Below are 27,424 nucleotides of genomic sequence, written 5' to 3'. Positions count from 1 at the left end.
TTTTTCTGTGTTTTGTTTTGCTTTATAATGTAAATGGACTTTATTTGCTGGGCAGAGATCACCTGCAAGTGTCTGTTCTCTACCGCCTCATGGGCTGCTCAATATCTCACATGCATTCTTCCTCTCGTGATCTGGAAAAGTTTGGAGTTATTTCGTACTTGAAAAAAAAAATGGGGTGCCTGGGTGGCCCACTGGGTTAAAGCCTCTGCCTTCGGCTCAGGTCATGATCCCAGGGTTCTGGGATCAAGCCCCGCATCAGACTCTCTGTTCAGCAGGGAGCCTGCTTCCTCCTCTCTCTCTCTCTCTCCCTGCCTGCTTCTCTGCCTACTTGGGATCTCTGTCTTTCAAACAAATAAATAAAATCTTTTAAAAAATAAAAAAAAAAAAACTTGTATGTGTATCTATTACAGATTGAAGGCCTGAAGTTTTCTTTGTGGGAAGGTTTTATATTATTGATTTAGTTTCTTGTTAATTTACCTTATAGCAATTGTGAATATTTGACTATTATCGGTCCATTTCAATACTTATTATTTTCTTTTTTTTTTAAAGGTCTATTTATGTATTTGAGAGAGAGAGAGAGCAGGAGCAGAGGTAGAGGGAAAGGAAGAGAGAGTCTCAAGCAGACTGCGCACTCAGTGTGGCGCTGAGGCAGGACTCAATGTAATGACCCTGAGATCACAACTTGAGTCAAAACCAAGTCAGATGCTTAACTGATTGGACCACCCAGATAGCCCTTTCTGCAGGTTTTCATAAATGTTTTTTTCTAGAAACATAATCATATCACTTACATTTTCATATTTATTTGCATAAAATTGCTTATAATGTATTAATATACTGTGATTTAATTTTTTTAAAAAAAAGATTTGTTTATTTGACAGACAGAGATCACAAGTAGGCAGAAAGGCAGGCAGAGGGAGATAGAGGGGGAAGCAGGCTCCCTCCTGAGCAGAGAGCCCGATGCAGGGCTGGATCCCAGGACTCAGAGATCATGACCTGAGCCTAAGGAAGAGGCCTAACCCACTGAGCCACCCAGGCGCCCCTGTGATTTACTTTCAATGCCTGGAAGATCTCTGGTGAGGGCCACCCTTCTCAGCTCTGATATTTTCACATTAATGCACTCTCTCTTTTCTTGATTAGTCTTGCTGGATATTTATCAATTTTCAACAAATCAACTTTTTCTTTTGTTGACTTTTGCTATCAGAGACTTATTTTCTACATCATTGATTTCTGCTTTTAGTTTTATTATTTCTTTCCTTGTGTTTTTTTGGGTTTGCTTTATAGGTTTTTATCTTCTTGAGACTTCTGGTTTCAGCTGTCACAGATAAAAAAGCTTGGAAGTTTTCACACATCCTTATAGCAAGGAAGAAGCATATATAAAGCTTGAACAACATGAACAAACAACTTAATCTAACTGATGATTTATACTCCAAACAGCAATAACAAAATATGCATTATTTCAAGTGCAAGTGGAATTTACAGTCAGACCATATGCTGGGCCATAAAACAAACCACAATACAGTTAAAAGGAATTAAATAATTTAGATATCTTTTAATTTATGGATTACAAAAAACTCTAAGGCCAAACTCCATTATCTAAAAAGAGTCTCAAATCCAGTCTCTCCATCCAGAAGAAGGAAAAACTCATAATATATTTCCTAGTACATGAAAACAATGCCACTAAGAGGCTGTTTATCTTACTTATTACTTATTTGTCATCAGTTTCCTCCAGTTACAGCAGCTTTTCTTCAAACTCTGTTTATGACAAGGGAATAAAATAATAATTTTGCTCCCATATATAACTAAAGTAAAAGAAAATTTTGAGATGCTTAGAAGCTGCCTGCTGTTATCAGACAATGTAACACTGAAAGCAACCTTCTCGCCACCCAGGACACGGTCATGGTCTCAGGTAGGATACTAGATGCCAGAAAAGAGCTCTGGTAGGAAAAATGTTAGAATCCATGTTACCAGATGAAGACTGAAACAAGGTCTGTTAGGCAGAAGCTTCCTACCCTTAAAAAGGCTGATAGGGAGCAGGGGACACCAACGTCCTTGACCAAATTAACATATTCCCAGAGAAGCAGAGGAAGAAATCACTTTCGTGAGAGAAGTTAGAAGACGAATGGCTAAAAGGAGCAAAATGAGAGTGATATGGGGGCCAAGAATCCTCAACCTTAGAGAGGTTATAACCCCCCCACCACCACCACCAAGGAGAGGAGGCCAGGCCTCTTGCGCCGATTTAAATTTTGAGCTGGTAAAATGTAAGCTCCTTGTACCTAATCAGGGTGATGCAAAGAAGCAGCCAGAAAAAGGTGAAGCATTATTGGAGACGAGTGGCTGGTTCAGGTTCTAAGAGAGGACAGGGGTGCCTGGGTGGCTCAGTGGGTTAAAGCCTCTGCCTTTGGCTCGGGTCAGGATCTCAGGGTCCTGGGATCAAGCCCCGCATTGGGCTCTTTGCTCAGCAGGGAGCCTGCTTTCCCCCCTTCTCTGGCTGCCTCTCTGCTTACTTGTGATCTCTTTGTCAAATAAATAAATAAAATCTTAAAAAAGAGAGAGAGAGACAGAGAGAGAGAGGACAAAGGGCAGCTCCCTATAGGGGTACAGGGAAATTTAGCTGTGGCCTTATCTAACCTATGAAAACCTGGAGAAGCTTATGGAGGGTCACTCAGCACCTCCTTCCCCCACTATTTCTAAAACTCGAGTAGGACTTAGAGAATGAGACTTTTTTAAAAGGCAAAACCATGAACAAGAGTTACGCTGAGCTCAATATGACAGTAGGAAGGGGTTGATTTTTCAGATACCCTCCACTGAGGTCCTTCAACAGACCCCCCCCCCCCCCGCCACCCAGACTGGAGCTGGATGAACTCAAATGACTAACATTCTGGTTTGCTGCTGGAACCAGATTCTGGGGAAAGGGGTCCAAAAGGTAAAAATTATAAATTGCCAGTTGGGAGAGGATAAGAGGAGAAAATTTTTCCCTAAGGATTATCAGGATTTGGGCATATGGGATAGCCCTGTCATCCTAGATAAAAGGGCATAAATATACCAAGCAGATGTGAGGAAAAAATTGAAGAGAGTAAACAAGAGACTTTCAAATCCCTAAACTACTCTGGATTCATTCTGTGTTGGAACATATAGCTCTAATCTGAAATACAGAACATTCCTTTACACTCTATGGGACTTTATGGGTATGCTCGAGAACCAAATGGCAAGGATGTTTAATAACTGACTGTATCACCTCAACTTCCATTGCTTAGGGTGTTGTATTGGGCTAATTACCAAATAACCCCCAGAAAAATGAACATAATTTCTTCGAAAGTATACTTTCTTCGAAAGTATATCAGATTTCCTATTTATCCACCTCCTGCCATCCTACACCCTACACTTGGTATTATTTTTTTTCCAAAACAAGCTATTAATCTTATTTTTAAATATTTAAAAGCATGATCAGTAATATCTAGAACTTTACCAAAGTCTAGTTTTAGGAATGAAGGTGATGTGGCAGAGACCACTGGTTATTCACCAAACTCTGGTGTCCTTTTTTTTATTTTTTTAAGATTTTATTTCTTTATTTGAGAGAGAGGGTGTGAACAAGAGAGAGCACAGGAGTATGAAGGGCAGAGGGAGAAGCAGACTCCCCACTGAGCAGGGAGCCCTATTTGGGGCTTGATCCCAAGACTTCAGGATCATGACCTGAGCCGAAGGCAGAAGCTTAACCGACTGAGCCACCCAGGTTCCCTGATGTCCCTTTTCTTAGTAAAACTTGTGCTTGGGCTCCTGGAAGCTCCAGCAGAACATCTCCTAGACCCTTTAATCTAGATGTGGTCTCATGACTGATTTCTTGCCAGTGAAGTGTATGGAGCAGGACCCATGTTGCTTCAGCATCTGGGTCACAAAATGTGGGCTTGCTTTACATCCCTTCCCACTACCCACAAGCTATATGCCCCTTGCCTGTGACAGGCTTACACCATACAGATGAAGGCCTGGCTCGGACAAAGCAATAGGATGGAGGGACCCTGAGTCTCTGATCGAGTGTGGCTTCCGTTGTCTTTAAACCACTGTAGTTTCAGATCTTTCTAGTTATACTGCCTCAAACTTACATCAAACGTATAAAGCAGAATTTAATAAGAAGTCTAGTGACTTGACAGGTGGGAGTTTTACATTTCTCTGATTTTTCATTTTGTAAATTAATAACCTAAATGGTTAACTTTACTTTTTTTTCCATTTAACAAAGGCATCATAATTTTTTCATAGTTAGAAACCAAACAGAGGGGCTAAGCACTTCTGTGAACCCTGGGATCAGTTACCAAATTACAGAACCATCTGTAATTATATAACCTTGCTATAGAAAGTGATAAAAGAAATGTAATTCCTGGGGTGCCTGGGTGTCTCAGTGGGTTAAAGCCTCTGCCTTCAGCTCAGGTCATGATCTCAGAATCCTGGGATCAAGTCCCTCATCAAGGTCTCTGCTCAGTGGGGAGCCTCCTTCCTCCTCTCTCTCTCTGCCTGCCTCTCTGCCTACTTGTGAGCTCTGTCAAATAAATAAATAAAATCTTAAAAAAAAAAAAAAAGAAATGTAATTCCTTCAGTGAGGAAGTGACCCAGTTAAGGTCTCAAACATTTGCTCAGAATATGTATTAGAGTGTTATCACCTTCCTACCTGCCCTGTACATACAGGTACATGCACACTAGGGAAAGCCCTCTATTTAGGAATCCTAGAAAGAGAGAGCACAAAACTTTCCATAAAAAGAAAGTTGGAGCTTATCATACAAATGATAAGAACAAAAACAGAAAAAGAAGTGTGGACTTGAAGTTAAAAAGAACCATATTGTAAGAGGTCATTTTTAAGGGGCTTCATTTGGCACTGACTCTAGAGACCCCAAACACGTTCTCCATTGGCTTTGTAAGGCTTAATCACTCATAACTAGCCTCATGCAATTTGCTGCTAGAATTGATATCTTTTTCTTCCTTACCACTCATGACTACAAAAGTGTCCACAGAATTATTTGTAGGGCTGACGGAGTTTACGATTCAGAGAACTTCCCATGATTTGGAACCTCATCGTTGGTTAAAATCTTTAAAATGTTCAGAGTGTTGCACTCTGAAGAGGGCTCAGGGGAGGAAGGAGGGCTGCATAAGACACACAGACACGGTGGACAGAGGCCTGAGAGCCAGGTAACTGCAGCCCTGACCACGGGCGCCTCAGGAGCAGGTGTAAAAGGCAGGGAGAAAATGCCTGGGAATGAGTATGGGAGGCTTCTGAAGATCTGATGGTATTTGTACATCCTGCTCAATTTACCCTATTATCATATTTATTATCTTTAGTATAATGAGCTGGTTTGCACAGGTTCTGATTTCTATAGAGATGATTTATCAGGACCTGCATGCATACGTGTGTGTTAACTCTAGAGTAACTTTTAGAAACCCTTCTCCTGACATGGGATGTTATTATTTTTCTACCTTTCAGTATCTTCTGAAGTAATTGTGTTTTTCCATTGCCTTTTTTGTGCAGCTTTCTTCCTTTAACCATAAGAGCTGAACAGCTGCTACCATTTTTGTCTTACCATACTCTAACTTCAAAAGCAGAAAATTAAAAACAAAACAAAGCAGGGGCACCTGGGTGAATCAGTTGGTTGAGCTTCCAACTCTTGATTTTGACTCAGGTCATGATCTCAGGGGTCTGGGATCCAGGCCCACACTGGGCTCCAAATTCAGTGCAGAGTCTGCTTGGGATTCCCTCTCTTCCCCTCTCTCTGCCCTGTCCCCCACTCGTTCTCTCTCTCTCTGTCTAAAAAAATTAATAAATAAAATCTTCAAAAACAGCAAAACAAAACTGCAGCACCTGGGTGGCTCAGTCAGTTAAGCGCCCAACTCTTGATTTCAGCTCAGGTCATGATCTTAGGGTTGTGAGATCGAACTGGGCATCCAGCGAGGAGGCTGCTCAGTTCTTTCCCTCTCACTTTGTCTCTCCCCTGTGTTAAACAAAAACAAAAACAAAATACCCTGGGAAAACTAAAAATCTGTAAGAACACAATGCTAAATAACAAATACTTCACAAGATTTAGTAATAGTCCTCTCTAGGTATGTGACATTTTTTCTAATGCTTCATCCATGCTAACTCATTTAAATCTTAGGGCAATCCAGTGAAGTAGTATTGGTTTCCAAACTAGGAAACTTCCTGGATGACATTTGAAACTCATAGCCAGAGGGCAGAGAAAGACTGAAAAAGAGGCAGGACATTCCAGATTGGTAGATGACAAGTATAAAAACGAAGGGAACTTAGACACAAAGCCCATCTCAAGCAGCCACAAAAGTAGATCCATGTCCACCTGCCAGAATCTTTAGAGTGTATCTAAAGGTCTTAGTGGGGTCTGGTCATGTATACCATTCAGATGGGCTAAACGACACATTGCTTTCTTAAGGCTCTGTCCCTGAAACAGCTCTGGTTCTGAGAACAGAGGACAGAACATACATTCCAAGGACAGGGGACGGGGTGAGGGACCTCTTATTGCCTGGGACCAGCTTGAGTCAACCAGCAGTCAGGTCCTTTCAATGACCCCCCTCCAACAGATAGGTATTATTAATATCCTCATTTTACAAATGAAGAATCCAAGGCAGAGAAGTTAAGTAACTTGCCCAAGATCAAGCAGATGTTACTCGATCTAGATACCCTGGCCCAAATCCTAATTCTGAGAAGTCTGTGCAAAGTCAGTTATAGCAGACTAAATGAAACCCCAAAGGAAGATATAAGTGCTTATACAGCAGGTGAAGCACTTGGGTCCTGGCATCAAACATCCTGATTTAGGGGCCTGGCTTTACTCTTTATAAACTGTAAGAGCTTCAGCAAGTTAATCTCCTGAGTCTGAGCTTGGCCATGCAACAGCCGTCAGGATGATCATCATGATATCCGATGGGGAAGAGCCTTGCAAAGTAAAAAGCTACATCCCTGGTACTCAGCACGTAACAAGTGCTTGAAAATTATTTGCTGGATATCAGTTATTATAATAGAAGATCATGCATTGATAAGAGTGGCAAGATTTTCATTCATGAAAGCCAGACCTTATGCTTTTCTACTCTTTCAAATCCCTCTCTCTTTCTCCAGCCCTTGAGGTCCATCCTAGGATGGATCATATCCATGAAGCATAAAGTACACTGATATTGCTTTGATGATGATGTTAGAACCAAAAAGAAAAAAAAGAAAAGATCTCCCTTGTTCTCTTCTCCTGCCACCCAGTCATGGTCATTTATAGATATCCCAAGGTTGAAAGAATAGTTGGCAATCTGTGAATGGTCATTAAAATTATACCTGAAAGATATCTGTATCACAAAAATTTATATCTGATTTGGAGAAAATGGCTTGAAATAATAGATTCTAATTCTGACTTGAGGCACTGTGGAATGAGGTGGCCATTTCACACACACGCAAAAGGTAATCTAAAGAAGCATGAAATGTAGAGCATCACTGAGGCCACATATCTAGTAAATTCATGGATAGGACATGTTTTAGGAGTTGAGTGGATCAGACATGTTTTAGGAGTTGAGTGAATGTGTCAACCCCTAGGTTAGCCCTCACGCATGCATAAAAACCTCAAAATTTCATTGGAAAATAAATCCTTATCAATAAACCTTAGTGGTTGGAAACAAAAGTAAACCATGTGCTTCCAAGAAGAGAGGGAAACACTCTCAAACTGTTACTAAGCCAATTACAATTGATTCAGGGAAGAAAATTGTTTGAAATAATGACAGGAGTACTTTACCTTAAATTAGGGCTGGTTTCAAAGTTTCTCGATTCCCTGTATCTGATTTTTTTTTTCTTTTGTTTTCTTTATTTCTGCTTCTCTGGAACTTTATGCCTCTCTTTCTTTTCCTCTACCATAGAAATGAAACAGGAAATATATTCTTATCTGTTGACTCTTTCGAACGAAACATAGATTTTTATTAATCTGTTGCCCTGAAATGTTTCAAAAGGATTTTCCTCAAATACACATTCGTATTTGTAACTCTTTCATTGTAAAAAAAAAAAAAAGGTTTTCAGCCTCTTAATGGTGGTTAATGATCCCATTCAAGGTGATCCTGTATGACCTTATTTACACTTGACAAGTTTTAACATTAAGAAACTACTTGAACAGTTCAGCAATTTGGCAATCTATTTCCATCAATATGAGGGTTCAGTGAGGGAAAAAGCTTAAGAATGATGATGTAATATGAAGAATGTCAAAGTAATGAAAGATATACAGTAGCTTTAGGCAGTTCATGATGTTTTCTTTTATTACTTTTAGCCCATATGGTAAGAAAACCTAAATAAGGAAAGATATGTGAGAAAGAGAAATTTAATGTATTCTAACAAAAGATGAAAAACTAAATTGAACTTTAAAAAGTCTGGAAAAGTTTATTCACTGTTATTTTTTTTTTAAGATTTTATTTATTTAGTGTACGCAACAGGAACAAAAGGCAAAGGGAGTGGGAGAGAGAGAATTTTTTTTAAGAATTTTTTTTTAAGATTTATTTATTTATTTATTTGACAGAGAGAGAGAGAGATCACAAGTAGGCAGAGCAGCAGGCAGAGAGAGGGGGGTAAGTAGGCTCCCTGCTGAGCAGAAAGCCTGACACCGAGCTTGATCCCAGGACTCTGAGATCATGACCTGAGCAAAGGCAGAGGCTTTAACCCACTGACCCACCCAGGCGCCCTGAGAAAGAATCTTAAACAGACTCTGCATGGAGCTTGGAGCCTAGATCCCAGCCCGAGAGCCTGAGATCATGACATGAGCAGAAACCAAGAGTGGGGTGTTCAAATGACTGAGCCACCCAGGCACCCTCTGTTCACTGCTGTTATTAAATCGTTTTATGCAAAAGGAGAGAAGCAAAGCAAGAAAGTATCCTGATGCTCAATGACAAATGGCCATATAGCTAGCTTTTAAAGATATTCATGAATCATCCTTTATCCACTTCAGATCAGTATTTGAAATTTGAATACACATGCATATTTTTGCAATGATAAAAAGTTCAATCTAAAACATTGATTTGGAAGTCTTTCAAAATATGGTAGACAAATGCAAGAGGCAAAAAATGTGGTCCATGTAAATCTTAAGATCTTGTTCTTAGAGGAGAGCATTAAAACACTAAAGGCTTTCTCATGTGCTAATCAGTTTTCCAATTTCCAACTAATGGTTTTCCAACATAAACGGAACGTTCTCTTTCTTTCACTATCTTCCCATAAATGAATTCAACTTATACTTTATGGCTCAGCCATATTTTTAGAAATCATCTGGTCAGTACTGCGAAGTACATTACTATGTTGGTTTGCAAACATGGCCTCTGTATGCATAAGGCAAGAAGAGACCTAAGAAAGAGACCAAAGAAAGACTGAAAGATGGCAGTTTTTATATCCAAGAGAACTTACATTTGAGGCTTGTCTGGAGCAGACCAAGACAAGTAGATCTCCACACTCACCTTCCAGCATCTTAAAAGTTCATATAGACACCTGAGTGGGGCTCGGTCACATATCTAGATAGTCTCAACAATGCATTGCTCAAGGTTGCGTTCTTGAAAACGGCTCTCGCTGTAAGAACAGTGAGCAGGAGAGCACAACAGCATTCCAAGGACAGAGGAGTGGGTGAGGAGCCTCCGATTGCTCAGTCCAGTTTCCCAGTCAATGAGTGGTCAGGTCCTCTCAGTGACCTCGTCCGACATATCATCCACAAAGAATTTCACCTAAATGCTTAGCAATGCAGGAGAGCAAGAACCTGGAGATCACGAGGGCCCTGCTGGCAACACGGCTCTATCCATTCATCACAAGCCTGAAGGACACCTCCCTGGAGAACAGACAGGAGGGTGTATATTTCCAGTTCCAGAGAATACTGTAGCATATCATTAGAAGACCCCTGGGGAGGGATTCCTTCACGGCTCATTGCATCTCAATGGAACCAGAATGGCACTGCAACTACCTAAGTGGTATGTGCTGGAAGCAGTGTGCAGGGAGCAAAGTGCAGGATACTGGGTATTTATCCAAGGGAGAGGGCACAATGACCTTCATTTATTCAAACCCCATCCTTATCCCGACTCCCCTGTTAGCAAGGAGGTGCAGCCTTTCATCCATCTATGGCTTCTTGTTTCTCATGTCTACAATGTAGAGCGTAACCATTGCCGAGTGATAAGATTGAGTGTCTGGTTAGGGAGTTTCAAAAGGAAGAAGCTTATAATATATTGTTTGTTTTTAAGTGGCTTGATCCTGTTACTGAATATCCCTCACATCTAACAGGCTGATTGGGACACATAATGTGAACACATCACAGAGCAATTAAAAAATAAGTATAGACTCAAAAGAAGAAAAAATCCAGAGTCGAACAACGCAAAACAGCCAGCATCAACATTTTGTGTAACCCTTCAGTCTTTTTGCCATGCCTACCATATCCACATAATAACAATGTTCACTATTCATTTAGTATTTACTTGGTGCCAATCACCATGCTAAGTTCTTTACAGGTACTACATCATTTAGTCCTTATTACAGTCTTAGGAGATGGGCACTATTATACCCATTTTACAGATGAAGGGATATTGAGGCTAGAGTGGTTTAAGCGGTTTGTGCAGAATCACACAGCTAGTGAATCATAGGAACTAGTTAATCCGGATGTGCCTGACTCAGAGCCTGTGTTCTGGACCTGAATGTTATATCTCTGATTTATACATCCCTTCGGTACAAGAAAATTCTGTTATTTTATGCAGACTTTTATAATTCTTTTTAAAGTATTACTCTATAATAAAATAAGCATAAGAGGAAAAAGAAGTTAGAAACATGTAATATATAAAATTTGTTTTCTAAAATACACAAATTATTTAGATTTCACTTTTCAAATAGTCAAATAATATTAACAGCACATGAGAAATAACAAATAATGAAGCACCATAAAGGAAAATGCTCAGACTTGCTGGTCAAAGACACACAAACAGTACCAATAAATATATATTTACCTACTTATAAATAAATACAGGTAACTTTTTTAAAGTGTTGGGAGAGGGGCGCCTGGGTGGCTCAGTGGGTTAAAGCCTCTGCCTTCGACTCAGGTCATGAGCCCAGGGTCCTGGGATCAAGCCCCGCTTTGGGCTCTCTGCTCAGCAGGGAGCCTGCTTCCTCCTCTCTCTCTGCTGTGATCTCTGTCTGTCAAATAAATAAATAAAATCTTAAAAAAAAATAAAGTGTTGGGAGAATAATGGCAGACAGAGCTATTAGGATTAGGAACAATCTTTCTGAGGAGTGGTTACAAGAACTATAAAATACTGTTTCTACGAAATAACCTAAAGAAATAATCTACCCAGAGTGTGGTTGGTTTCTTTTGACAAGTTAGGTTTATTTGGTTCCTAGAAATATACATTTGAAATAAACAAGTAAGGAGGAAGAATACAAAGAAATATATACTGATTTCACAGCTGATAAAAATAAAGATTTATATTTATAAATATATCTTTATAAAGATTTATATTTAGACACTGATGGAAAGTGAATTTAAAGCAACATAAATAATTTATGTTTTATAATCACTGGAGTTGCACCCATAAATTTAAGTGCTTAAAATGATTTTTTAGGATCTAAAGTGTTTTACTTTTGCTGTATAGTTATTTTCATGGTTGCATTTTACTACAGATTGTTAAAACATAGGCATTTTGCCTTAGCATCATCCTTGAATGAAAAGCTGATGGAAGGAAATATAAGAAGGGGGGACAGACACAAAGAGGCAAAAGAGAAGGGTGGAAATATGGTGATTACAGCACAATTACATGACAAATATAGGTAATTACAGTATAAGTGAAGTCGCAGTTGGAAGTTATTCAAAAGGCATTTAGAAAAATCTAAAACTATACAACTGATACCTCTGAATTCATTTTTCCAAAACTGAAAGCAAATTTTATGTGTGTGTATTTATTTATCACAGATTCTTCACACCAACTATATAAAAACATAGGCAACATCCTGGAATGAAGTGTCCAGAAGACCAAAAGCAGGAGGTGCTTTAGACATTGGAATCATTGATTTCCTCATAAGTCACTCTTTGATTTCTAATAAATTTTCAAATATTAATAACGCACCCGTTTCTAGACATCTTTTATTGTTTTTATTTGGCACAAATTGACCAACTTCAGTCAGATAATAGGAAAACACATAAAACATATCTCATCTGATATATATCCCATACAAAACCATATATGACATTTGGCAGTGGTTTTAGATTAGTTTCCTTACAGGTTTTTATTCTGAGCACAATGTAAAGCATATGTTGTCTTAAGTGGAGAATATTCTTAAGCATTTTTTTTTCCTTTGGCTACCTTACAAAAAGTTGATTCAGATAATTCACATTTCTTTTCTGGGGTTTTAGAGCCCTTGGACCACTGAGGTTAATCTTCAGTTTTATTTCTTTCAACCAAGATATAATAGACTGAAGAATAACTTCTGCAGGAGATTCTCAGGCAGATGAAATCTGCTGTGTAAGAATGTTGTTGGAACCAGGATGAAGTGGGGCTCTAGGAAAGTAAGTTAGCCAAGGGAGCCAGCTGTGCGGCCTCACCTGTATCTAATACTGATGAATGACAGGTGCATGACGGCAGAAGAATCTGTCTTGAAGGCTGGAAGTGACCCCAAGGTCTGATTTGTCCCTGAAGGCTGATAATATCACAATTAGACACTTGAATTTAGAGACTACAAAGCTCTAGGACTTTGCATGCAGACTTAATTAATAATAGCAAACCAGAGCTAACATTTATTGAGTGTTTCCAGTGATATGCTAGGGGTATGCCAAGTGCTTCACATGGATTAACACATCAAAATATCACAGGCGACAAGTGTCATTACCCCCTTTTTGACTTCTAGGAGAGTTGAGTCTCAGAGGAGTCTAGTAATGTGTGCAAATATACAAAACCAGTAAGCAGTAGACTTAAGTTCACACTCAGAGAGTCTGATTCCAGAGTAGGAGAATTGGGCCACACCACTGTCTCTCTGGAGGGCTCTAAAGCAATATCTTAAAGGCTAACAAGTTAGAAATTTGCCCAGCATGTTTTGTAGTAGCCATTTAACTCCTTCTTGAAGCTGTTCTTTTAAATTTTGGAGCATTAAGTAAATTAAGAGGTATATTTGCAATGAGCAGTTTATAAATTTGTAAGGGGTTTAGGGAAACCCTGTACTTTCTGCACAAGTTTTTTTTTTTTTAAATAAACCTAGAATGCCCTAAAAAATAAGATCTATCAATAAAAATAAGGTCTATGCCTGGGACGCCTGGGTGGCTCAGTTGGTTGGACGACTGCCTTCGGCTCAGGTCATGATCCCGGAATCCCGGGATCGAGTCCCGCATCAGGCTCCCAGCTCCACGGGGAGTCTGCTTCTCCCTCTGACCTTCTCCTCGCTCATGCCCTCTCTCACTGTCTCTCTCTTAAATAAATAAAATCTTTAAAAAAAAAAAAAATAAGGTCTATGCCTGCTACCTAACTCTGTTCTCAAAGGCACATTGTCAAAATTTGTGTCTGATGATACACACATCCACCCAGATCTCTTCAACAAACCCTTGCAGGTCCTAAGAATTCCCCAGCTGTAATGTATTTTCTCCTGTTTGATCTCTCACGGCAGATGTCTTCCATTATTCTACTTCTCTGAATCGTATATTAAAACCAATTGTGTCTTTTGAGTTTTTGGAATATAGAGATCATTCATCTCTTATTTATTTACAGTCTTATACCCAGTATCTATACTATGCCTGGACACATGATAATGAAAATAATTATAACTACTTATTTGAAATTTGTGCTGGGGTTATATTATAAGCCATTCATAGTGAATACAACTTGACAAATTAGTTCTTAATCCTGGCCTAGACTCTTATAATGAACTTTGAATTACTCTTTGCTCGTTCCAATCCCCTATCCATAGAAGCTCCTAGATGACCTTTCCCAAGTGTTATTTCCTGCTCAAACATTTGTAATGGTGATACTCCACTATCTCCTCTTCAGCCTCCCTCAACTTCCAGCATGCTCCCCCATGAGTCTGCCATATTCCAAAAAATTGGGGCCACTTGACATTTGCTAAGAACATGTTCTTTCTCTTTTCCAGAGCTTTGTTGATGCCCCCAAAACTTTTTTCCTCTTCATTTCTATTATTAAAAGCCCATGTCAGCTATCATCCACATTCAAAATTCTAATTTTCTCCTACCACCCCCCCCCCCATTCTAACCAGATGAGTTTATCGGAGTTCCCTTAACTTATTGTATTGCTTTGGCCATTTTCTTAGTTTGCCTGAAATTATATGTTTGCCCCTCCTTCTACCTTCAACTGGATTTTAACTTGTTGTGAAAAGGCATTATGTTCTCCTTATGTTTGTGCCATCTGAAGTTCTTAGCACAGTGCTTTGGAGGTAGTGGACAACAACTCCCAAACTGGAAAGATATTAATAGCAGTACTGAACACACAAGCAGGAAGTCAAGCGGACAGGGATTCCAATCTCAGCTGGATCACTCAGTAGCTGGGGAACTTGGGCAAGCTAGTTAAGTTCGAGACCCATTCCTCTAACTGCGGAATGACATTTTCTCTACTACACAGTGCTAAAGAAAAAATTAAAAGGAAAGTGTATGCAGAGTTTAACATCTATTGGGTATAAGATACATGGCAGTGGCAAGTATTTGTTTCACAATTTTTTTTTTCTCTGAAATATCCTGAATTCCTTCTAATGACATTCCCCTTGTCTCTCTTTTAGCCATATTTATGGTCACAATAATTTGCCAGGCAGGCAAAATTGGAAAAAGGACGGCCATTTTACAGACGTCAGATATGACATAATATTTACAATCACATCTATATTTATTTTGAAATTACTGTAGTAGTTGTCGATTAAATAAATTCATAAATATTTACTGAGCATCTACTATGCACCAAACATTGTTATAGGTATTGGGAATACAGCAGTGAATTAGACACAGTACTTGTCCTCCAGTAAATTCCATGTTAATGTGGACAACAAAGATCCCACAGATTTTCGAGAAGCTTCACAATGAAAAACTTACCTACAAAATGGTGCCAAACCGGCACTGATTAGAATCCCAAACTCCACTTCTGGGTCTCAAAACTTAGCTGTTAACAGTAAGGACCGGGGGAGTTCAAGAATGGTTACCCAGATTTTTTAAAAGCTAGGGTTCTAAGAAGCGCTGTTGTGGAGGCAAGCTATATCTGTATCTTTTTCTTCTGTGAAAAAAATAGGGCGAAATCAGCCTATGTCTTTGTAGCAGATGGATCTGAGCTTTCTCTATTTCTACTTCAATGACCTTAAAGTAGTTGTCTGGGAGTGAAAGTTGTTCCATGTCGCTATGTGAGCAGCAGCTCCCCAAATCCTGAAGCTCTTCTGTTTTCAGCAACTTAGGTGAGTGAGTCCTGCGGGTCACGCGGAGATAGACCGATTGACCTCTCCAGGTGCTCTGCCTGCCGCGAGCCCTCGGGCCGGCTCCACCCCTTCGTTGCGAGACCCGTGCGAGAGCGCGAGTGGAGGGCCCTCCCGCAGGAGGGGCGCGGGGCGTGGGGCGTGGAGGGCGTGGGCCGGGGGCGGGGCGAGCCCCGCAGCCTGGGTGCTCCGAGGGAGCTGTCAGTGTCAGGCTCGCGGAGAGAGAGGAAGTGCTGGGTCCCCGAGGAGCGCGAGCCAAGCGGCCGGCGCAGCGTGAGACAGCACATCCTGCGCGCGCCGGGCCCGCCGCCCTCGGGAGCCGCTCGAGCCTCGACCCCGCAGCCCCCTCCTCGGGAGCCGCCGCCGAGCTCGCTCCTGGAGTCCAGTTCCGCCTTCGCCGAGCGCGTCCAGGTAAACAAGAGCGGGGGTGTCGGGCTCGCCTGGTTGCCACCTCCGCGCCCCTCCTCGACCCTCCCCGCCCCGGGGTCGTCCGCGCCGGCAGGCGGGCAGTAGTTCGGGCCGCCGCAGCCGCAGCCGGACCCTAGCCTCGGCCCCCTCCCCGGGCTCCTGTGTGCTCCGCGGCGCCCTAAGGCGGCCAGAGCCCCCCAGCGGCAGTCCCCTGCTGCAGCTCCCCGGGAGAGCCCAGAGGCGAGAGCAGAGGAGGAGGGGTCGTGGTGTCATCACCTTGTCGCCCACCTTGCGGGCTGGGAGGGTCATCCCAGGGCGCCCCGCCTCGGTCTTGTCCTGGGCAGCAGAAGGCTAGCGGCGGTGAGATCCGCACCCCTCTGGGCCACCAGCTGACGGCCCCTGGGGGAGGGGGAAGCTGCGGAGGGAAAGGAAAGGATGCTGTTTGATTACATTTTCAGCTGTCTGCAAAGCTCTTAGATGCTGTTGCTACCCGCCAAGTCGGAGGGAGCGAATGTACTTCCAGCAGGGCATTAATTAAACACTCACGCAAGAAGATGTCAGTTTCTCTCACTGCTGCAAAAAAGTGTGGTTGGGGGATGTGTTTTCGTCAACACCTTCCCAGGCGCGTGGCCCTCCTTCCCCCACTCCCACTCCGGAATCGCTCTGGCCTCATGAATCTGTGCGTCGTCATCATAAGGGCAGTGATCCTGGCAGCACTGATGGCAACTGAGTGCGGGAGTCTCATGACTTGTACCTCGGTTAATAAGGCTAAACAGAAACCCAGGATCAGGACAGGAAATTACTTAGGAGATCGGAGACTCAACAAAATGCAGAAGATGGAATATATTCTGTATTCTGGCTTCTACCACATCTAGGTAAGGGGCCAAGAACAAGTAGCCAGCCATTTTCTTGCCTGGATTGCCTTTCAAGTGTGCTCTGAAGACTTATTGCTGTTCAGGGTAGTGAAAAATTGCTTCCAAATATTCCAGATAAGGAGAAAGCATAGCTGACAGTAAGACACGGGGAACTGCAGAAGACATCATGTGGCTAATATTAGCACTGATAGAGGTGACGGTCTCCATACATATTTTCACTGTGAAAATTACAGTGAAAGACAACCAGTGTTAGTGCATTTGAAATGGAGAATTCGGTGCAAGTTGCATCCTGAGGGTACTAGTGGGAATGTGATTAATACTTCCTCCGGTTGTTTAAAATGCCCGGTTTTCTCCCAAAGTTTGGGTGTGAGAGACAAGAACCCAAACTCTGCTCTTTTGACTATGTTTCTCAATAAAATGTACTCAGACACTGCTATCACACAGTCATCAAATGCTGTCTTCTTAGGCACCAACTTGCCAATGTTTAAGTTCTGAGGACTCAGTGCTTTAAGAGACTTTTTTTGGCGGGGTGGGGGGGGGATCTTGTAGGACCATCTTTAGGAAGTTAGGACAATATGTCTGGGTGTCCAGTTCAGGCTCTTTCCAGCCTGTCCAGCTCTGGGCCCAGTTTTGACCCAGAACATCTCCTATGTCTCTCTTTTTTTCCCTTGTCTTGAGCCTCAGACACTGATGCACCTGCTTCCCTCCCCTTGGCCTCTAGGTCTTTGCACGTCTGCTGCACAGTGTCCCAAAGCAGAGGTGTGGTTCCGCTCCTCCATGCATATTCCAGCCTTTCCTCTTCTATTGAAGCATGTCCTGAAGCTCTTTGGTGTTTGAGGTCTAACATCATTAGGTGTGATCACCGTTACTGGTAGGGACAGAGAAAAGAAACTCAACCCATGGGAAAGTGGGGCCGTTCTTACAGTGGTGGTCCCTAGTTCCTAGTTTCTGACAAACTTCTGAGATGGTAAGAGGAAATCACACAGCACTTTTGCCATCATGCTCTATGTCCAAAGGGGGGCTCTATTAATTCTCTTCCCAGCCCTTCTACTTCCCCAAACACTTGTTTCCAAGTCTTTAATAAATAAGCCTTTCCTTTGACTCCAGCACTGAGTCAAGTAATTCTTAGAGATCCATCTTTGGTGCCACTCTGTCCAGTCTTGTAAGATACATACTAAGCCATGAAACCATGTCTCTCAACACAGACTGTGCACAGGCTTCATTCAAAGTTAGTTACTTAAACGGACTACTCATTCTTCCCCATCACCCTATTTCTTTCTGTCACTTAACCTAGCCCCAAATGGCAAGGTCCTTTGCAAACTTCAGTATCTTCCTTCGTCATTTTGTTCTGTCTACACGTTGCTCTACCGCATAAAACAAAGGTTGATAATACATCGAGATTTACCAGTGCTCGATACATTTACTGAGTTTATTACATCACCAACACATTTACTAAAATGTGTTGAGCACTTGACCAGGCATTGTTATTTAGCCATGTATTGTTATTTAATCCTCACAAAAATCTTATGAGTTATATATCTTTAATCCTCTTTGACAGATGAGGATACTAAGACACAATGATATTAGGTAACTTTTGGAAAATTACTCAGCTACTAAATTATAGAGCCAGGATTTGAACCCTGGGCAGCCTGAATCTACTCTTCAGTGCTACAGAACAATTACACTGGTTAATTTTTGTGTAGGGATTATTAATATCTTTTCTCATGTTATCTCATTTAAAGTTTTAATTTTAATTTCTAGGCCTTTGCCCAGATCCATGTAAAAAGCATTCTTGACTAGGAACTTTTCACAGATACCCTAGACTGATTTTCTTTGCTTCCTCTCGATAGGAAGCCTGGGACCAGAATGTGAGAGTGAAGCTGGCATTGTGACCTTGACACCACTGTCCAGGTGCAAACCCTGAGGCGCCCATGTGTTCACAAAGGCATCTACTGATTCTTTGTTCAGAGGAGGCTGCTTCAATAGGAATTGTAGGCATTGTGGAGGCCAGGACTGTGATGGTGTTTAGGAGGTCATTGAGCCCTATCACCTTGATGTGAAATTTAATGCATATGTGCCTAAACACAGCTTTCTTGAGGGAAAGGGGTATTTGTGACTAAAGAGATTAAGAACCTCTAGTTCACATACACTGTTTAAGAAAAGGGGTATCAGCTGAAGTCACTCTGCTGACATGTGCTTGAAAACAAGGCAAACTATCCTGTGAGCACCAGGAAAAAGTGTTCATAGCTATCAGCATTGTGGTATGTCCCTACCGAGGCATGCTAGGGGGTGCCCTGATGCAGGTGTGGCTTAGGCACGCTGCAACCGAGTAAGATTTCCAAGTGTGGCAGGCAGCTTTCGAGCTGCTTACAGTTCATTGGGTGCCTTTCCTGTTTATATTCAGGTTCATGAAATCATTCTAACGTTCCTGTAAGGCTGAAATCTTTATCTTAATTTGACAAACAAGGAATCTGGTACTTGGAAACATGCTGCCATTGGTCAAGGCCCCCTGAAGCCCGTTTGGTGGGAAGGCTGGATTTCAAGTGCAGGTTGGCCAGATTCCGAAGTTTGTTTATTCTGTTCCCATCCTATCTCATTGTTTTTCTGTGGGGGGGGGGGGGAGCAACGCATACTGTTTTAGTGTCGCTTTTCACTGTGGCAGGACAGAGAGTCCCTCAAGAACATGCTCCCGTGCTCATACGAAAAGCCCAACTGTATTATCAAAGGGGTTCAAGGAAATTAGACATCTCTCAGTGTGGTGGGGGGTAAGCAAGCCCTGCTTCCCCTTGAGGCATGCTAAAGCCCCCTACATTTGATTCTTAAGTGTCACTAGGTATCTTGCTGAACATGGAAAGCATAGCAGTTCCCAACTGAGACAGCCCAGAAAGCTGACTTTGCAGGAGCAGGTGTTAGGCTTTATTCATTGCAAAGATGAATTTATTTCAGGGCTGAATGTGTTGTGGGGCTTCCCTGATATAGTGACTGTGCCATGATCCAGAACACTAACTTGGTACTAAATCTTGGGAGGACCTCTGCTTCCCAGACAGGCTCTGTGTCCTTTAATTTTCAGTTCCTATCAATCCTGAGATCCCAACAAGCAGCTGCTCTTGCTTCCAAAGTATTACTTAGGCCCTAACATTCCTATGCTCACCCATGTTGTTGCTGTACTCTTAGAGAACGACCCATTGTTTTCATTTTGGGGCACAGACCAGCTAATGCCATCGGTATGGCACACACACAAAGCAGAAATTTATGTTAGATTCAAGGGCATTCTTTATGATGAAAGTAATGAGTCTCTGGCGCTGTGGAAAATGATTGCACTTGATCAACAGATCTGCCTGGGAACAGATACCAGTGTGCTTTCTTATGCTTCAAGGTTTTTTCCTCCTATACCCTCTTAAAGGATTTTTTAAAATTCTGCTTCTCTTTTACACACGCTTTAAGTTGGCATCTGACAGTTTTCATCGTGAATTTAAAGACTCACAGTGAATGCGAGTTCCAGAATATTGTAAACTTGGATGTTTAAAAATAAAACGATGATGTCATTCTTTGAATCCAATTAAAATCTAAATACTATACCAACCTCCATATCAGAAGTACCTGGGAAGCTGCTCAACAGAAAGGTATTTTTATACCTTGTGGTCAAGCATTGCAGGCAGATTTGGGGCATCAATAGTCACAGTAAGATTTGGGGCTTTTTTGGGTCAGGTCATGGGGAGGAAAGGCTTTTGCAAAAACGGAGGTGTGAAAGGAGGCCCCAAATGATTCTAAACCACAGGCACATTCTCTGGCAGGGTCAGTTTTTGGAAAAAAGTAGCTAGAAGCTTCAGATCTGGAAATTAAAATGTCATTAGTTCTTCTCATGCCTGCATGGTCTTCAGAAAGCCTCGATGGGCACCAGGCGCACACAATGCGGATTATCAGAGCTTACATTTATCTAGCACAGGTGTTGTTGGTTATGAGTCACTGTGGGCGGTGGCCTGGAGTTGGGTCCATGGCCTTCTGTCCGTGTGGCTCGGACTCAAAGTGGGCAGGACTGGAAGGACTGCAGAGCTGGTGGCCCCATTTCCTGCCCTCAAGCAGGTGACTGTGGATAGCTGTCTTTCCTCTAGAGAGTGATTTACAGAAAAGATTGACTTACTCCAGTGTGTTCATACTTCTTCTGTAATTTTGTTTTTTTAAGATATTTATTTTATTTATTTTTTAAGGATTTTATTTATTTATTTGACAGAGAGAGATCACAAGTAGGCAGAGAGGAAGACAGAGAGAGAGGAAGGGAAGAAGGCTCCCCACCGTGCAGAGAGTCTGATACGGGGCTCAATTCCAGGACGCTGGGATCATGACCTGAGCCGAAAGCAGAGGCCTTAAACCTCTGAGCCACCCAGGTGCCCCAAGATATTTATTTTAGGAAGAGCACAAGCGGGAGGGGTGGGGGAGAGGGAAAGAGAATCTCAAGCAGACTCCCCACTGAGTTCAAAGCCCAAGGCATGGCTCCAACCCAGGACCCTGAGATTGTGACCTGAGCCAAAACCAAGAGTTAGACCCTCACCTGACTGTGTCATCCTGGTGCCTCTCTAGTGTGCTTTTAGATTAGTGGTTCTCAGGGGCGACTGTCCACCATGGGGACATTTGGCAGTGCCCAGAGACATTTTTGTTTGTCACAGTGGGGAGAGAGAGTGCCTACAGGTCTCCAGCAGGGCTGCCACTGAACAGCCTCAGAGCACAGGACAGGTCCCACGACGGAGAAGTCTCCTGCCCAGAATGTCAGTAGACAGTCTGTTTTTCTATTGAAATCTTTCCTGCTGTAATTTAAGCCCATTTCTTTGCTTGGTCTTTGACAACATAAAAGAGAACAACATCTAAGAGGCTGTGTAAGACACAGGAAAGAAGCAGCAGCCAGATATCTCACTGAAGCTATGGAAGCCTCAGTTTCTTCATCTGTAGAGTGGGGATAAATGATCCCTAGCTTGCAAAGTTATTGTAAAGATTGCAAATAATGAGAGAACACATGGTACCCAATCAAGGTGTGGAAGATGGTTTTATTATCCAACAACAGTTACATCATTTTCTAGCCTTCTCTTCTCAGGGATGTGTGTGATCTTGCCTTCCTTTGAACTGAAGGTATGCTCTTTAAAAAAATTTTTTTTTACCTTGAGTTATACTACTTATGTGCCTGCCTTTTTCTGGTTTTAGACTCCAACCTCTCTGAGACATCCTTGTATCTTTCAGCAAAGAGTCTTACACATGGTAGATGCTCAACAAGCTTTGTTGACCCAAAATAACTAGCCAGAATAAATCCCACTTAATTTTCTTTATATTATAAGATTTAATTATTTCCCTTTGGATCATTTTAATGTGTTTAATAAAAACATTCACTTCCTGAAATGTAGTTTCCATGGCACGTCTGGGCCCAATTTGGATGTAGGCTCCGTAATGCCTAGACTTCTGGAATCCTTGCCTTCCTGAATTAGGATCACGTGGAACAATTCTGCTGTGAGAAGGGGAGTCTTGAGAGGGACTACTTTTCATTCTAGAAGTGACAGGCAGGAAGGTTTGAGTCTTGTGTTTCTTTTAGGAGTCCCCTGGGCTATTTCTTTTGATCTTTGGTTTGATTTCTCTGGTGGGAGGTTTGGTTTCTTTAGTTTCTTTCTGGTGGGAGGAAGGGATATTTTGATTCATTTGTCAGATTTCTATTTTATACTCCTGTCTAGAGCAAAGCCAAGAGTAATGTGTATATTTTAAATAGCTCTAATGAGTAAAGGATGACACAATATTTTATATCCTGCATATACAGTCAGTTTGCCTTTTAAAATATAGGCTAGGTGGTCTACTTTGACCTGAAATAGTACCCATTTCTTTGTGTAGCAAGCTGAAGATTTTAGGAATTGAAATGGAATGAAGTCCTCTCCTGTTAAAAGTATTTTAGATTTTGTAACGTGCGTTTGGAAGCTTTTGTAAGTTTGTCTAGCTGTTGAGTGTTCCAGTGAGCACCCGTGTGGGGAATGACCATGTGACCGTGCCTCAGAATCTGCTTGTGGAATTTCAGAAGTTGGTGGGTTTGGGGGGCTGGAAAGGTAGCAGGCTCTGTGGGGGAATGTGTGTTTTGACAGTGTCCTCTTTTAAAATGACGGCACATCTCCTGTTTCACCATCTGCCCTGGTAGTATTAGAATAGCAAGGGGTTGTGGGAATTGGTGTGTATTTTGTGGAAAGAAGAAAAACAAAAAAACTTCTCTGCCTGTTTCCTTGAAAAGTGTGACTTTGTTCACTTTCAGAGGGTATAGGTTACCGCTGATTTGGAAAGGAGATCTTCCCTCTTTGAAGGCTTTCAGGCATAGGGGAAAGTGAGAATCTATTTACATGAGTTAAAATGCCAAACTAAATCTCCCAATGCAAATATGGACCACCCAGGGACATTGTAACTGGCCAGGTTTGGGGTTTTGAATACAGGTTTTCTTGCTTCCTCCTTTAAGCTTTTTAATATTTTTCAAATGCTGCTGAAAAGTAATTGGCATATCAAATAAGGATAAAACCCCGTATCTTTCGCTGTAGCTTTTAAAGGGGGGAATCGTACTCCTTTCCCTTGAGAGCTCCTCGTTTTAGAAATTTAAAAAAAAAAAAAAAAGGCATGAATTGCTAAAATTTGAAGGCCAACAACAAATTGTTAAGTTTTAGTTTCAAGTAGATAAAAAAGTCAGGTTACAAAACAGTCATAGGATAGGAGGGAGATACTCTCTTCAGACGTTCCCTTGCTCAAGGACATTCTGGCCAGGCAGAGTCATTTAATTCAGGAAAATTAGCAGAACTTTGCTTTGGGGGACATGCTGAGGTATTGGCAACATCACCTATTTGCATTGCCGATACCACGTCTGCCTTCCCAAACCCAGGGAAGGTACGTCTGGGCAGCACATGGAAAGAGTATTTTCTAAATTCTCAGGAGGAAGACTCAGAATGAAAGTGGCTTTAACCAGGGCACATGTTCTGGTGACTGGGGGGTTAATAATGACACCTGGTGCTTTCTTAGTCTTTATACCTGTTAAAGAAAAAGCTACTCATCCACTTGTTAAAGGAATGGTAAGACAGGCTTTATTCAGGGGCACTGTTTTAATAGATGTCCAGACCCCTGCACTGGGAGTTTGCAGAAGGGGAGAGAGATCAGGAGGAACTCTGAATACAACAAAGGAGACTGGAATTTCTAGCCAAGGAGAAATGCGGGGATGGGGGGGGATTGGGTGAAAAATTACTAAGAGGACATGTCCAAGGTAAGTGGGGGGCAATCAGGCTAAGCCGACCTAACAGGATTCTTGCTGAAGGCAAACCAGAGTGATCAGATACCACCTGGGAGATGGCGGAGGGTGAGGAACCTTGTTAAACATCCAATAGATACCAGGGATCAGACATTGAGGGTGAGAGAGTCTGGCTAAACTGACTTTTCACAGGACTTTAGCTAAAACGGGGCTCTTGAGAACATGCCGATGGTTAGGGCCAAGTTGAAAAAGAGCTCAGAGGAGCCTGCTTAGCCTTTGGTCAAGGGAAGAATCTTGGTCACAGCCTCTCACTGGGCATTCCATAGCAAAGCATAGGTGGGGATGGTAAAAGGAGGGGGTGTATCTTCAGTTACCAACACTAAGTCACAGAAGGTGGGAAGTAACGAGAATCCTGGATGGGTGGAGGGGAGTCGGGCCATGGGAGTGTATAGATCAGGTGAGGCTGCACCACGGGACCGTAACAAACGAATCCCGCACATCAGCATGGCAACCCAGCAAGGTTTTTCTTGCTCCTGTTACATGTCTGGTGGAGGCCAACAAGGGGCTGTGTTGACCATGTGCACCCAGAGACCCGTGCTGAGTGACCCTTCCTCTTGATATATACTGCCCCCACCTCGTCCATCGCATTGACTAAAGCAAATCAAATGGCCCTGCCTGCCTACAAAGGAGTTGTTAGGGATGTCCTTAGAGTTGGGGAACAGGGATTTTTGTGATTAACCTAAATGACTATGAAAGGGAGAGACTTCCCTGGATTCTACCTATTCCTGCTGCTGACCAGTTTCTAAAAGACATCCTGGGACACTCACGGACATACAAGCATACATGTAATGGCTTCACTCTTCAACATTAGTCACACCTGAAAGAATGCCCATATAGAGTATGAAATTTATTGGAGTGGCCTTAGTTTGCATTGTGAATAACAACAGCGTCCTGGATTTAGTGAGCTTACAAATCTAGATTTTACTGACAATGAATAAAAGAACTAAGTGTAGGTAGGGGTGAAAGCTAGGTTCCTTCAGCAGGTTTTTAGTCCTAGTGAAGAACATGTATTTAGTACTTACAGAGGGCTAGCCATGAGCAAGACTGAATGCTTTGTGGGTACATGAAAATGAGCAAGTATTGGTCTTTTCTTTAAAAAGATGATCTATATATCCAACATGGAGCTTGAACTCAACACCGAGATCAAGAGTTTCATGCTCTACCTGCTGAGCCAGCCAGGTGCCCCAGAACAAGGTATAGATCTTAGGCACTGTTGTCTAATCAGGGAAAAATAGAAAAGTTTTATATATATATCAACATATGGATATGTATTATACATATATGGCATGGCTATCACATAAGGTAAAACATGGTAAATACCTAATAGAGGTATAACAAATTTCCAAGAAGGAAAGTGATTAATAATTAAGTGAATAATCACTTCTTTGAATTTTCAGGATAACCAGATAGCACTGTCAACCAGGCAAAATCATTAATATTTTATCTTTGTCTTCCTTTTTTGTTCTTGGGTCTAATTTGATCCCAGAACAAATCACAACAGTGGTCAAGAGGCAGTATGAGAGTGTGACCTCTACAGCTAGGGTTCAAATCTCAGTGTCAGCCATTGCTAGCTCTGTAACCTTGACGACTTATTTTGCCTCCCTGCACCTCATTTTCTTCAACTGTAAAACAGGAGTGAAAATAACAGGGCCACTTCCTAATGTTGTGGTGAGGTTTGAGAGAATAAATCCTACTTAATTTTCCATTTCTTATAGGATTTAAATTTTTTTCTCGTGGATCATTTTGATGTGTTCAGTACAAACATTTGGCTTCCTGAATGGATCCTCTGTTGGGTCTCTGGGCCCCAGATGAATGTGGGCTTGGTAATTCCTAGGATTCTGGAAGCCTTGCCTTCTGAGTCGGGTCAGGATTATATAGAACATTTCTGTCTGTGCCTACCAGAGCAGTGCTGGGCTCAGGGTACATACAATGAAAGGGCCAGATGGTCAGTCTGCTTTTCCCCTGGCTTGTGAGGTGATCTTAGTCTAGAGACTATTAAGACTATCAGGTTGGGGGCGCCTGGATGGCTCAGTGGGTTAACGCCTCTGTCTTCGGCTCAGGTCATGGTCCCAGAGTCCTGGGATTGAGCCCCACATTGGGCACTCTGCTCAGCAGGGAGCCTGCTTCTTCCTCTCTCTCTGTCTGCCTCTCTGCCTACTTGTAATCTCTGTCAAATAAATAAAATCTTTAAAAAAAAAAAAAAAGACTATCAAGTTGGCCTCTATTCTTATCTGGGAATTCGGGCCTGCTGATTTCCTAGTCCCCCGACTTCTATCCCCAGCATTTCAAAGTGATGTTAAGTTAAAATCTAATGTGGTACAGATTTGCTGTGGCTAAATGGCAGAAGCATTCTGAGCGTCTGATTCCAGTAAGGTAAAAGGTCCGAGTGCTTGGGCCTAGTGCCACAGGTAAAGGTTTGAAGAACTAGGAGCTGGATGTGGTACAGGGGAGTCTGTGTGGCTCATCTTGGCCAATGTACACATTTTCTCTCCTCTGTGTCTTCTTTGGTGTTCCCCTTCCCCGACCACTCCTTGAGTACGACTTGACTAGATGTTGCGAGGGTGTCCAGGCTGTCAGCAGGTGAGCGGGTAGACGTGAGGACTCGATCTTTCACAAACACATATTGAGGACACCTCTCTACTGTAGCCCAAAATTCTAGGAGAAAGCAAAGTTTATATCAAGGTAATGGAGAACCTTTGATTGACTGAACCATTAAAAAAATAGACTGGGCTACCTTTAAGGTAGTGAGAGTTCAAGCCTATCACCATCAAGTGAGGATTTCCTGTGAAGGGATTCTTTTATCAGTGAGAGAAAGACCAGTATTTGGTAATCTCCATGTTCTTTTTGCTCCAGATTTAAGAACCTGTGATTGTATGTACTAGAGAGAGCTTTGCATCACTCTTTATTTATTTTAAGATTTGTTTATTTATTTGAGAGAGAGAAAGAGTGGGTGTGTGCTAGGAAAGGAGGAGATGGGGAGGGGGAGGGAGAATCCCAAGCAGACACCCCACTGAGCACAGAGCCCTACATTCCTCTCACCACCCATGAGATGAGGACCTGAGCTGAAATCAAGAGTCAGACACTCAGCCTACTGAGCCACACAGGCGCCCCTGCTTTGCATCACTCTCTTCACTGGCCAGGATCCTCCGTTCACTAGGACTGCCCATAAGTAAGAGGGCAGGTGCCAAACTGGCACAATGAATGTGGCCATCTGTGTCTGCTTTCTTACCCACAGAATTGTTCAAGTTGTAACTTGCTGTCCTTCATTCTCTCATTCAGCAATCATTCCTTAAGCGCCTTCTCGACACTGGGAATCCTATAGCAGTGTGAGGGTGGTAGTAGGAAATTGAACAGCTTATGACAACCATGAAAGACAACCGAAAAATGCTTGCCTCTAACTTCACTCCAGACTGGCCCCATCATCTTGCT

General features: G+C 42.2%; 1 protein-coding gene across 4 annotated transcripts in view; it reads left to right on the top strand.

Moving 5' to 3' along the window:
- Positions 1-15,405: 15,405 nt before the first annotated feature.
- DYNC1I1 (dynein cytoplasmic 1 intermediate chain 1) overlaps positions 15,406-27,424 on the top strand; it is a 297,026-nt gene continuing 285,007 nt past the window's right edge. The window contains exon 1 of one of the 4 annotated variants that reach the window (XM_082693604.1): positions 15,406-15,817. The gene's annotated coding sequence lies outside the window, so the exon portion shown is untranslated. The remainder of the gene's footprint in view (positions 15,818-27,424) is intronic. The other 3 variants (XM_082693605.1, XM_082693603.1, XM_082693602.1) reach the window with 3 other exon arrangements.

Source organism: Mustela nivalis (assembly GCF_964662115.1).
Source record: "Mustela nivalis genome assembly, chromosome: 12".
Taxonomy (NCBI): Eukaryota; Metazoa; Chordata; class Mammalia; order Carnivora; family Mustelidae; genus Mustela; species Mustela nivalis.
The sequence above is the reverse complement of the archived record's forward strand: the minus strand, read 5'-3'. Positions and strand labels throughout refer to the sequence as shown.